We start from the raw sequence: 13,766 nt of genomic DNA, 5'->3' as shown, positions 1-13,766 counted from the left end.
AGTAGAAAACTATAAACGACTCATCGGGATGATAATCAGTGCTGCTAAGAGAAGCATACCCCGTGGTATCGTAAGTAATATATATCTTGCTGGGATGAAGTCACCTAAGTGCTATACCAAGAACACAACCAGAGCGGTTGTGAGAAACAGGGAAAACAAATACTAAAATCCTTAAATCTCCAACGGAAACAAAGATGGAAAACATTAAAATCAAAGCTGAACTTTACCCACTCCAGCAGAAAGGCATGGTCACTACTAAGGAAATTGGGCTCTGCTTCTTCTAAAACTATTAGTGAACCAACCTTACGGGACTCACAGATAACACAACACGTTAAATAATGAGCTGAAGATGTTCCTCTCATCCGAACAGTAGCAGCAGAAGTAAGGAAGAGTTAGACGAAATGGCCAAAAGTCTGCAACTTCATCCCTATTACTCGAACGCCTTCGCAGAGTTAGGAATAAAATGAGACATTAGAACCTTCAAAAAAGGAAAACCGCTGGCACGGACGGGATCTTCCCAGAATTCATCAAGCAACCGGGGAAGAACCACACAACTTCGTTAAGAGATTTCTGCAATAACATTCTCAACATTGGAAAGATCCCTCAACAGTTTAAAATAGCTCACACTATAGCAATACACAAATCAGGTAAATCACCCAAAGATCTAGCAAGCTATCGTCCAATAGCATTACTGAGCGTAAGCTACAAATTGCTGGAACAAATCATATACAACTGTGCTTATAAGGCTATAGATGAAGTGATACCACCATTCCAGGCAGACTTCGGCAATAATAGTAGCTGCTGCGAGCAAGTACTAGCTTTGACGTCGTACGTAGAAGCTGGCTTTCAAAGATTACTGAAAACAGCATTCGTAGACTTAACAGCTGCCTACGATACTGTTTGGCTGGAAGTGACTAACGCTGGAACTGAAGAAAGCGATCCCACGCCTTCGGCTCACGACTCTCCTAAAGAACATGCTCAGCAATCGCAACTTCTAAGTGGCAAGTGGAATAGACTTCAGTAGCTCTTTTAAGATGAAGAATGGACTACCTCAAGTCTCAGTCCTAGCACCACTACTATTCAACTTCTACACCAGCTATATGTCTTACACAGTGGGCAAAAAATTCAGATACGATGACGACCTGGCCATAGTGGTGCAAAGCAGATCTCTCGAACAAGGGGGTAAGACTTTAAGGAATGACCTTGAAGTTCTTAACAAATAATACAGAAGATGTCGTCTGCACACAAACGCTTCTAAAACAGAAGTCTGAGCTTTTCAACTCAACAATAAAACCGCCAATGAAAGGCTGAGCGTGTTATTTGAACAACAGAGGGTGAAACACGACTTTCATCCTAAATATTTGGGCGCAAAACTGGACAGGACCCCAACCTAAAACGAATACCTTAAAAGTTCCTTGATGCAGTAATTTACGAAGAGCCATATGTATTGTAGAAATTTATGTTATGAACTTCTTATGTGCTCCCCGTTTCGGCATTATATTGATGCCATCTTCAGGCCCCTGTACAATGAGTAAAACAAATGTACTATTATAAAAATATAGAACATACGTTAACAATTGACAGGTATCACGTTAAATATGCAATTGTTAATATATGTTCTACTCATTGTACAGGGGCCTGAAGATGGCATCAATGTAATGCCGAAACTGGGAGCACATAATAAGTTCATAAAATAAATTTCTACAATACATACGGCTGTTGGTAAATTATTGCATCAAGAAATACATACCAGCCGTTGTTCCACAGTCCACAATGGATCAACAAAGACACCTCAGAAATGTTCGACAGAAGCTCAAAACATGGAATAATATTATTAGGAAATTGGCGGGGAGTTCCTGGGGTGCAGATGCGTCAACTCTACGAACAGCAGCAACATCAATCGTCTACACCACTGCAGAATACTGTGCTCCTGTCTGGCAGAGAAGCCACCAATCCAAAATGGTAGACGTGCAGCTCCACGATACCACGCGCGTTTTCACTGGGACATTAAAACCTACTCCAGTACCATGGCTCTCCGTCATCACCAACATTTCACCGCGAAAACTAAGACGGCAAAAACGGCTATTACAGAATGAGAAAAAGTAACACAAATAGATTGCGCAAAATGTATACCTATTCAAGACGTCATTAGAAAATTATCAAATCGCCGACTGAAGTCACGAAACCCGATATGGTATAACAGCTACATAAGAGGAGAGGACAGCTTCATCCTTACAGACGCTTGGAAAAAGGAGAACTCAATCAATAATTATCACCTTATAACTGATCCCTCAAAAGCACTAAAAGAGTTCGACTTTGCTAGGAAAGACGGGGTTAAGCTCAATCGTATCCGAAGTGGCCACACTAGATGCAAGGCCACGCTTTATAAATGGGTATTCGTAGTGCTGTGAATGTGAAACACCTGAGCAGACTCTGGACCACATCACACAAGTGCGCCCTACTAGGAAATTCAGTGGATCAGAAGAGGACTTCATAGAAGCCACGCCTCGAGCTATGAAGTGGCTCCAAGACCTGAATATCGATATGTAACCAGCAGCTTGTAGTCTCTCATGATACATGTCTATTTCTGTATATCATATCTCATTGACCACTTGCATGTATAAGAAATATAGTATTTGCTAATTCTTTATTTTAAATATATTTGCATGAGGGTTGAATGGAAAGTAATCCATCCACTTAAGTTGACTGCGTTTTGATGTAAATATTTTAATAAATCTAACCCAGAAATAATGTGATCTTTAATTACCAATATTAACTTTTCCACATAATCACTAGCCAATTGGATACAACGATGAACAAATTTTCTGAAGCCGTCACGAAAGGAGTCGATACTCTGTTTCCGCAACCACAGTCTCACAGTTCTCTCAACGTCTTCGTCAGAAGCATAATGATGTCCCATGACTGAATGGAAAAAGGCGTCACCTTCATTCTCGTAATGCGAGAGGAGTTCCTGGCAAATTTCAAGTCTGTGCGCTTTCATTTCAGGAGTCAGCATCTGGGGTACCCATCATGCACAGATCTTCCGATACCCAAACAAAGCAATAATGTGACCAACACCTTCCAGTGCAATGCCTATTGTGCTTGCAAATTCTCTCTGAGTGATACGACGATCGTCGTGAATCAATCTGTCAACATTTTGCTTGTGAAACTCGGTGGTTGCTGTCACTGGACTTCCAACTCTTTTTTTATCTTGCAGGACAGATGTTCCCGCCTCAACATCTTTAAACTTACTCGCCCAACGACTCACAGTACTCACATCAACACAATAACCATAAACTGCTTTCATTCTCTGGTGAATCTCGTTTGGGGTGACACCTTCTGCTGTTAAGAATTCAATAACTGAACATTGCTATTGCATTGACCGACCGTCTGCGCAGGGTTCCGTACTTGACACTGTAACAACAAAACCGTTCAACGCTAAGACTTCCCTCCAAGTGGAGCTATAGAGAAGAGGCTACTGAACAAGCTATTGCCTGCCGCATACCAATGCTGCCAACTGTTAAAGAGTTACGAAGGTGGAGGATTACTTTTCAGTCAACCCTCGTATATATATTCCTTTGCATTGCTATGACCATTTTTGTATATATGCTGCTGGCATGTCATACGATAAATAAATAAAAATTGCTTGCAGTTGCAAAATACTGTATTCTGACATGTCCTGAATAGACAAGACGGGTTGAAGATGCACTTACTTAAGTAAATTCTACATTAATGTACAGTTCTTTTCTTTCTCACTATTGTAAAATGTTGGATTGTACATGTTTAGTTTTACTTTTTTGGATCTGAAGATGATCCAAGTGCTCGAAACATGCTATCGAATTAAAATGTGTGCAACAATAAATAAGAATTATCTTAAATATCAAAACTTTCATCTCTTCATTTCTACATGTGAGTCATTAGAATCTAAATGTATGAATGGTACACGGCTATAAAAGATCGTAACATAAACATAATAAACGGAGATAAATAATTTCAGAAGGTGGAAGAAAAATTATTACTTGGAGTTGTGGTAAAGTCTTCGAAGTAAACACTCCAAAAATGAATTCGCGGACTCCAGAAACTGCTGGCTCCATTTACGGAAATATCGACATATCTCATTAAATATGGAGTGGACAGGGGCCCGAAGATGGCATTACTGAGATGAAGAAACTAGTTGTCTAATTAAGATAACTTCCCGAAACATTCGACTATTTGGCGATTTTCCTTGGTAAAGAAACTATAAAAATTTTACTTTTTTTGGGGGGGGGGGGGGGGCATCTCAAAGTAGGCTTATCAAGAAGCAGTGTTTAACGAAACACATTTTTTGTAGTGCTGGGCGAAGTATACAATTTTTCAAGAGCAAGAAAAGAAAATTCATTCTTTCTTTATTACCACTTTGTACACTGCATTAAACTAAACGGTATTTTTGAATTCAGTAGACATTTGTGTTACCATTGCTGCCCTCGTAGCTGCATGTTGATTTTAACTTACGTATGAAATAGATTGCAAAGTCTACTGCTCCGGAGCAGCCGCCAAGTCCAGAGCACAGTCAACACAAGAAAATGTAAATGCGTCACAGGTTCTCTTTATTGCACCGCCCGTTGCGAACCTTCGTGTTGAAGGCATTATTTTTCTTAATTATCGCTTCCGCGGGACCTTCCATTTCAATGCAGTCAGGTTCTGCTTTTGTCGCTCGTAAGAAATACTGCTAACTGCATTTAAATGAAACAATTTTCTTCACAGCACTTCTCATTTAAATTTTAATAGCGGCTCGGTAATAAGCCATGTTGTAATATTGTTTGCTTTATTATCCATCAGCAACAGACGCGAGTTTTCGTCAGCCGAAAATAAGATTTGCCAGCTCCTTTTCTTATTCCCCCCTTCTTGTCCGTGCTATAAAAATTAATTAGTTCCGTTTTTAGTACAACAGTACGGACGTGGCGGAAGCACGATGGGGTACCTCGAGACATTTAACACCGACGCAAAGAAGCGTAAATCTTCTACGCTGGATCCGACATTCACCGGGGCTGGAGCTGAATCCGAAACGTGCTTGTCATTTGTACGGAAAAAAAGCGTTGGTGGTTCCCTGAGGGTTCCCCGCTGGCAAATGAAGTCCGCCAACAGCTGAACTATGAATATATATGTGCTCCCCGCGGCGATTACACAAGGACAAACGCTTCACACATCGGCATTCACCGCAGCAATACAAGTTCCTCTCTTCTAGTCAGCAAAACAAGTAATAAATTTAGAAAGTGCGTCATGTGTTGTGATATTTGTCGATTGTCGCTGTTGTTAACTGCATGCTTTCCTCTCAGCACTGTGAAGTCATTAACGTGTATAGCGGACGCAACGATGGCTGATGGACATAGTTAATGACAGCGTCTCCCGGTGCGAGCTGTTCCAGACAAGTAAGTCGTAAGAGCGTGTTACGTCTCCACTTTACCGGACGGTCGTAACACCATTATTCGGAACAAAAGCATCTGGGTCTTCCAGCGGCATTACCGCGCGACCACTGCCTTAACGGGATAAAAATCACTTCGCCTAAAAGCATGCTGATAAAAATGCCGAGTCATCCTCACAAATTTTGTGATGACGATGCTCCAGAAGGCTCCTGCACAGAAGAAGTTTCTGCTCTAAAGAAAGACGTCATACACGAGTGGAAGTCGCACATGCATGTGCCCTGACTCGGCCTTTCTGAGGACTTCATGACACCAGTGTGGCTTTTCTGTGTGCAACCGGATTACCTTCACATTCCTGACATACGGATCATCTTCCAGTGTTATAGCGAACGGATTCACGCCCAATGAAAAGCAGCGGAACAGAAGACTGAAGGGGGAAATTACTGCCTCGTAACAACTGTAAACTTTCTTGTCTTTTGTATCACAGAGGTGTTGACTTCCTTACATAGCATCCCAGGTGATCAGCACACAACAAAAGTTTTGACGAAGAGTGTCAGATAGCCAAAGTGTCACTGTATTTATTTAGTAAAATTTCTCCTGGTGACAGATGTGTCATTTTCAGAGAACGAACGCACGTATTTCTTAAGGGAGACTTTACACGAAATATTCAATTTCGAATGGAATATAAACGCAGCTTGCGGCAGCCTAAAATAATATGACAATAAATGAGAACAAAAAGAGGAAGTTGAGTCTCTAACATGGTACCGATTATCACAGACAGAAAATCGAAAGAGTAAATCGATTATCTTACGCCTTATTTAGTGCCAATAGAAATTACTTTACGTGGAGGACCCTACAACCCTCACTCCCCACCCCAAAAATAAAAGCATATCAGAAATGAATGTATAAATACAATGAAATCTAGAATTGGTTCTCCCATTTAAATGTGAAGACATGTGTTTACACATGCAATGTATGAAATTTTCTTTTCATCACTTAGGGTATCACATTACAATCGGGAAATTTAAGAAAGAAAATAGCTGGTGCAATGAATGGGCAAAGGTTATGAGAGACACTGGATGTTAATAGAAATCAGAGTGGCACATATATGGCGAACCCTCAAAACTGCCTTCATCCATTGAGGGGTGGCAAAACGAGACGTCAGAGCTGCCCTGGAGAGATACTGATTTACGTATCTTGCAATGCTGTCGCTAATTTTTCTTATGTGGTTCGCACTATGTGTACCGAGTTTACAGAGCAACTGACTACATGCTAAAACGCTCCATTTCGGTAAGGTCAGATGATGTGAGTGGCCAATATGTGGCCGTCAGATCACTGGAGTGTTCATCAAACCACCTTTATATAACCAAAGAGCAGTGATATTTTGCACTGCCCTACTGAAACATGGGATCTCCGTCAGATGGAGTCAGATGATCTGCAAGGATTCCCACATAATGTGAACCAGCCATTGGTCTCTGCAGGTGGACAGTAGGGCCTACGCGGCCATATGGACATCTCTGTGACCTCAGGTGAACCACCTATCACCCAGACAGGTCCTTGTTGGTATGCAGGGACCGCAGCTTCGTGGGGCGTACACTACACTCTCGAGCGACCACCATCTTGAGTCAACTGACACGTATTCATCAGATCATGCTGCTGCCTTTGAAAGATACGTCTAGACGAAATACGTAAGCGATGCCTACTGTAATGTGGGTTTGCCTCTTACCAGAAGCGATGTTGACAGTGGCTGCGTAACCGGGGCGTCTGTCATATTATCGAAGAAGTCAGTTTCATAACCGCGAAGAGGAGTAGCTCTGGGTACCATGAACATTAAGCTATGAATCTGGTAATAATGTCATTGTTAAATTTGGTGTGAAAGTAAGCGGAAGTAAATTACACTGCTGCAAAGAATTTAGTCAACCTGGAAAGACCACGTCGAATTTGATCCGATGACAGCATATGCCACCTGGGGCATGGATGAATAGATAACGGTTTTAACGTCGTCCACCAACAGACTGCGTGGTGGCATAGCTACCAGAGTACGATCTAAATGGTTCAAATGGCTCTGAGCACTATGCGACTTAACTGCTGAGGTCATCAGTCGCCTAGAACTTAGAACTAATTAAACCTAACTAACCTAAGGACATCACACACATCCATGCCCGGGGCAGGATTTGAACCTGCGGCCGGAGCGGTAGATCGGCTCCAGACTGTAGCGCCTAGAACCGCACGGCCACTCCGGCCTGCAGAGTACTATCTGTGTGTACCCTCTAACTGTTATGTATGAGGCGGAACTATGGGCCTCATGGAAAAAGGGGTGAGCCGGCTGAGTAACTAAATTTGACTCTTAGTCTGATCACGAGGTGTGGACATTCATTGCACGCGTTGATCACGTAAGTTGACGTGAGGATCCATGAACTATACTTGACGGGATGTATTTGGAACATCTTAGGTGATTAGAAAGTTAGTAAACAGGAATACAATTAAATACTTAGCTTTAATTCAGCATCAGCTTTGAACGTCGATCTTGACTTTGTACAATAATATTTACAAGCGCAGTTACCGAATGAACTGCGAATACTGTTTTACAAATCTGATTGCTTCACATATGTCGATCAATTGTCAATGCATAAAATGTATGTGGCGCCTTGCTAGGTAGTAGCTACTGACATAGCTGAAGGCTATGCTAACTAGCGTCTCTGCAACTGAGATCTCTGAAGCTATAACAAGTGAACCATTCCTATTAAAGTCGGCTGTAGAACTGGGCCGTGCGCTAGCTTATCTCGCAAGACCAGCCGAGTGGCGGCGCTCGGTTTGCTAGCGTCGACAGTGGCAACTCACGGGTCCGGTGTGTACTGACGGACTGCGGCCGATTTGAAGCCTACAACCTAGCAAGTGTGGTGCCTTGCGGTGACGCACACTAACAGGTAATGCCGAAAGCCAGAAGGCCCAATGTGGTGCAAATATGTGAAACAGCCAGACAGCCGTGCCACAGAGAGGCACTCGTGCTTCCTATAGCCAGCTGACAAGAGTTGGAGAAGGATCAGATAGTGGCCTTCCGAGTTGTGGGATGGTCCTTTCGGAAAATGGCCACAGTTTTGTGACATTTCTGCAACGAACCTGGTGTCAGTGGTCACATGAACATTCTCACATCCGTGGACGAGATTCTGGACGTCTACGCAGCACAGAAGCCCGCCAGGACCGTCATATTGTAAGGACGGCAGTGGCAGATCACACAGCTACCACAGAGGGCTTGTGATCCCAAACGGGTCAATACGAACTGTTGCGACCTGGTTGTCTGCAGTTGTTCTGCGGGTTTTTAAACTTCTGGCCGGCCTTCCACTCGTGCCACAGCATCGATGTGCATAGTTCGACCAACGCCGTCATTGGATCACTCGAAAGACGAAATGGCGCACCTTGATCTTTAGCAATGATAGCAGATTCTACCTGCACGCAACTGATGGTCCTTTGAGTGTACTACGTAGACCTGGTGAGCGCAGTCTCGTAGACTGCATTCGTCCAAGACACACTGACTCTCACCCCAGGCCTTATGGTCCGGGGTGCGATAAGCTACAACTGTCGTTCACCTTTGGTGATTCTGGAGGGGACGCTAACCAGCGCTCGATACGCGCCAAATGTTGTCAGACCCGAACTTTTCGCATTCTTGCTACAGGAAGGTGATGAGTTGTTCCAACAGGCTAATGTCACCCCCCCCCCCCCCCCATGAAACTCAACGTGCTGTGCAGCTTTCCCAGCCAGCAACCTCTCTGGGACTGTCTCCAATCGAGCATATTTGGGATACGATGAGAGGAGAAGTTAGCCATGCGACTCTTCAGTCAACAGCTCTTACAGAATTACGTCAACAGGTCGATCAGGCGTGGAATAACGCATCCCATGACAGTATTCGCCATCTATACGATCGACTGGACGCCAGATTCAGCGCTTGTACTGCCACCCGGGGAGGCTATACCTTGTACTAATATGGGTGTTCAGCATTAGTCGATACCTCTTGTGCTATTGATCTGTAAATGTAGTCATTTCCATTAATTCATATGAACTGTTCCAACAATAAATCCTGAACGAATTGGAAACCTCTAAAAGGAGGTACTAATTTTCTCCGGCTGTGTACTGGTAAGACTTCTAATTAAAATACATTCATCGGGGTGAAAAAATAAAGTAAGAACCCTTCATTAAGTAACATATTAAAGTTTGAGAAAATTACAGTTATCAACATAAATATCTCCACTTCATCCAAATCCATAAAAACAGTTTAGCAACTATACACGCGGGTCCTTATGAAGCTACAACTGGAAATATGGATATTACGCCAAACTTAGGACTTTTACCTATTGGAAACCAGAAAGTAAGTTCCATTATGTCTAGTCGAGATCAAAGGGCATACTATCACCATCTGAATAACAGAAAATATGGATGGTTCGCCAAACTTAAGACTTAAAGTGCTACTTCACCTAGTGGGAACCAGAAAGTAAGTTCCTCTGTGTTTAGTCAACTTCAAAGGGCATTCTGATAGCATCTGAATGAGTTCTAACGGGGCAAAACGTTCATTCTCAGACAAACGTGTTGGTCGTACCATGAGATGACAGTTTTTAAAGGACATACTTTGACGATAGTGTGTACAGCCGATGTGTAGAAAAGAGTAGTACGCTTCGAAGAGTAAGTATTGGACCCCACGATGCGGTGATAGCACTAGAGCACTAGAGTGAACACGTGGCGGTAATGGTCCGTGCAGTTATGACCACAGTATTTACGCTGGAATACTGCAATCAGCGCGGACCCATTTGTTGTGGACCCAGGTGCGGCGCCGGTACGAGGCTAGCAAAGAGCTGAGTGGAACAGAGTCTGCACACAGTCCTTTGCGTCGTTTTCCACTGTCGAGAAATAAGAAACGCTTTACATCACTTTGGGCACTTGTTGTCAGCCACAGTACACATACGAGGGACATTCGTTAACTAATGCAACACATTTTTCCTGTAAGAAGGTTGATTTATTCAGGATTCCAATATACCGTATTATTCCCTTCTCTTTTGGCTACAAAACCGTATTTTCTACATAATCTCCGCTCTCCATTCAGTTGAATGCCATAACGCCACTTTTGCTGGGAGGATCGTACGCCAGCATGGTAAATTGTATTTGTCGACGTCGGAGCCAACGTCACGCTTTTTTAATAACGTACCCGTCATCAACGTCCCGCTTCCCGCGAAGTGCATTCTTTTTTCGGCCAAATAGATGTAAGTTGGAAGGCGCGAGGTCCAGGCGGTAAAATGGATGAGAAACAACAGTCGAATGAAGTTTAGTGAGCTTCTCTCGGGTGCGAAGACTTGTACGAGGACTTGGGTTGTCACGTAGAAAGAGAAGTGTGCTTGCACTTCTGTGGCGACGAACACGCTGAAGCAGTTTCTTCAGATTCCTGAGGGTAGCACAGTACAGTTCAGAGTTGGTTGTTGGAGGAAGGACATCAAATAAAATAAACTCTTCAGAGTCCCAGAAGCCCTTCGCTATGACCTTACCGGGTGAGCATTCGGCTTCGAATTTTTTCTTTGGAGAAGATATGGTGTGGCACCACTCTATGGATTGCCGTTTTGCTTCGGATTCAAAATGATGAACCCATGTGTCATCACCTGTGTCGATGTTCGACAGAAAATTGTCACGATAAGCAATTCCGCACAGATGGTCCTTCGTTGCTCTTTAAGGTCTTCTATTAAGTAGCAAGGAACCCAGCCTGCACACAACTCTGAGTACCCCAACTGGTGGACAGGTGTGTCAGCTCTACCAACAGAGACGTCGAGTTGGATAGTGAGGTGTTGCCGATCCGTCGATCGAATCGAATGAGTGTCCGCAAGTTTCAACCTTGCAGGCGTCAGCTGTGTGCGGTCGGTAGGCACACGAGAGATCGGACAGTTTTCCGCGACCTTTTTGCGATGAGGACAGACGCCTGGCACACCGACTCATCGTGCCTTCATTCACTGCCAAGATCTCGGTAGATATTCTCCAAGCCTTTATGAATATGTGCCATGCTCTAGTTTTCCGCCAATGACAGCTCTCTGCCTGGAAGGAACCTCCGCTACAGATGCCATTTTGGAGGCTATGTATAGCGCTGCCACCTATGGGGACTTAATGAAACTATAGGGGCTGAACCGGGAATATTCACAACGTCCAACAACAAATTCCACATCCTTTCGACCGAAATGCTTTTCCAACGCCCTTCGTGTTTCAAGCGTTACGATTTCGAGGACCGCAGTATATAAGTGAGCTAAGCTATAAATCACTGGCAACAGAAACTACGTCTACATCTAAATCTACATCCACATCTACACGGGTACTTTGCAAATCACACTTAAGTGCCTGGCAGAGGGTTCATCGAACCGCCTTCAGAATAATTCTCTGTTATTCCACTCTCGAACAGCGCGCGGAAAAAACGAACACCTATATTCTTCTGTGCTAGCTCTTATTTCCTTTATTTTATTATGATGTCGTTTCTCCTAGTGTAGATCGGGGCGAGCAAAATATTTTCGCAGTTGGTAGAGAAAGCTGGTGGTTTAAATTTCGTGAGAAGATTCCGCTGCAATGAAAAACACCATTGTTTTAATGGTGTCGATTCCAAATCCCGTATCATTTCCGTGTCATTCTCTCCCCTGTTTCGCGATAACACAAAACGTACTGCTCTTCTTCCAACTTTCTCGATGTACTCCGCTACTCTTGTCTTGTATGGATCCCACACCACGTAGCAGTACTTCAAAAGAGGACAGACAGGCGTAGTGTAGGCAGTCTCTTTAGTAGATTTGTAACATTTTCTCAGTGGTCTGCCAATAAAACGCAGTCTTTAGTTTGCCTTCACCACAACATTTCGTATGTATGCTTTCCAATTTAAATTGTTCGTAATCGTAATTCCTAGGTATTTAGTTGATTTTACGTCCTTTGATTTGACTGATTTATCGTGTACACGAAGTCTAACGGATTCCTTTTAGCACTCATGTGGATAACCTCACACTTTTGATTATTTAGGGTCAATTTCCAATTTTCGCACCATTTAGATATATTTTCTAATTCGTTCTGCAAGTTTTTTGGTTCTTCTGATGAGATTACTACACGATAAACGACAGCATCAACTGCAAACAACCTAAGACGGCTGCTCAGATTGTCTCCTAAACACTTTGTATTGAGAAGGAACAGCAGTGAGCCTATAACACTACCCTGGGGAACGCTAAATATCAATTCTCGTTTATCAGTGACTTCCCGTCAATTACTGCGAACTGTGACCACTCTGACAGGAAATTACCAATCCAGTCACATAACTGAGTCGATATTCCTTGGCACGCAATTTCACAACAAGCCGCTTGTGTTGCACAGTGTCAAAAGCCTTTATGAACTCTAGAAATACGGAATCAATTTGAAATCCAGTGTCAATAGCATTTGACACTTTCTGTGAGTAAAGAGCTAGTTGTGTTTCTCAAGAATGATGTTGTCTAAATCCGTGTTGACTGTGTGTCAATAGATCGTTCTCTTCACGACGTTAATAATATGGGCCTGTAATGTACCTTTCTTGAATAATTGTATGACCTGTGCAACTTTCCAGTCTTTGGTACGAGCGAGCAATTGTATATGCACGTTAAGTATGGAGCTAATGCGTCAGCATACTCTGAAAGGAGCCTAACTGGTATACAGTCTGGACCAGAAGACTTGGTTTTATTAAGTGATTTAAGTTGCTTCACTACTCCCAAGGTATTTACTTCTAAGTTACTTATGTTGTCAGTTGTTTTTGATTCGATTCTGGAATATTTACTCCGTCTTCTTTGGTGAAAGAATTGCGAAAGGCTGTGTTTTGCAGCTCTGGTTTCACAGCACTGTCGTTGATAGCATTTCTATTGCTGTCGTGCAGCTACTTCACATACTACCAGAATCTCTTAGGATTTTCTGCCAGGTTTAGGGACAAAGTAGCGTTTTGGAAACTATTATAAGTATCCCGCACTGATGTCCACGCTAAATTTCTACATTTACAATGTAAATTTTGAAGGAGTGGAGATTGTCTCTCAGGAAGGCTTCAAGTAAATTTTCATCTGATTTTTCGAGTAGGTATATTATTCGTTCATGTTTGGAGGATCTGGGGCAGCAATATTCAATCTCACTACGACAACCCTGTGTTCACTAATTCCTGTATCCATTTTGATGCTCGTTATTAGGTCACGATTATTTATTGCTAAGAGGTCAATTGTGTTTTCACAAACTTTTACTATTCCCGTGGGCTCATGAACTAATTGCTCGATATAATTTTCAAAGAATGAGTTTAGCTTAATTTCGGATGATGTTTTTCGCGTACCTTCGGATTTAAGTCGACATATCGAGGTTAAA

The sequence above is a fragment of the Schistocerca gregaria genome, chromosome 1 (genome assembly GCF_023897955.1).
Source record: "Schistocerca gregaria isolate iqSchGreg1 chromosome 1, iqSchGreg1.2, whole genome shotgun sequence".
Classification (NCBI taxonomy): domain Eukaryota; kingdom Metazoa; phylum Arthropoda; class Insecta; order Orthoptera; family Acrididae; genus Schistocerca; species Schistocerca gregaria.
Note: the sequence above shows the minus strand (reverse complement) of the source record.